The sequence below is a fragment of the Sardina pilchardus genome, chromosome 15 (genome assembly GCF_963854185.1).
Source record: "Sardina pilchardus chromosome 15, fSarPil1.1, whole genome shotgun sequence".
NCBI lineage: Eukaryota > Metazoa > Chordata > Actinopteri > Clupeiformes > Clupeidae > Sardina > Sardina pilchardus.
Window position 1 is genome coordinate 2,542,530 of NC_085008.1, and position 540 is coordinate 2,543,069.

Consider the following 540-nt stretch of genomic DNA (forward strand, 5'->3'; position numbering starts at 1 on the left):
GATATTTGTCATAACTGTCTCCCATAAAATCTTTGACATAAATAAAATAATTATTAAAGACCACGTACATCAACTAAGTTAAGTATCTCTGCTAAATAATAATAATAATAAAAATGTTTGATTGTTTTAAGTAAATGTTAGAAAGTGTATTTTTCCCTTGGTTAAATTTTTTGCATGTTAGTTTGTACCATGTTTTGCATCTCAATGAACAAATATAAAAAATCACAGGAAAAAAGTAAAGGAAAACAATCATAATATATCATCAAATAATTATTAAATTATCTTACATAATTATTTTATTCATAAAATTACTCTTCTATCTTTTATTGTTATTGGTTGGGGAAATATGACTATTGCTGTTAAACTCTTGGGAATCTGTGCTTTTTAAATCAACAAATAACGACACAAAACTAATCTGTTCTCTACATCCTTTTTGCTTTTTGAATCAATGAATAACGACACAAAACGCATCTATTCTGTATATCCCTTTTGCTTTTGAAATGAATGAATAACGACACAAAACGGATCTATTCTGTATAT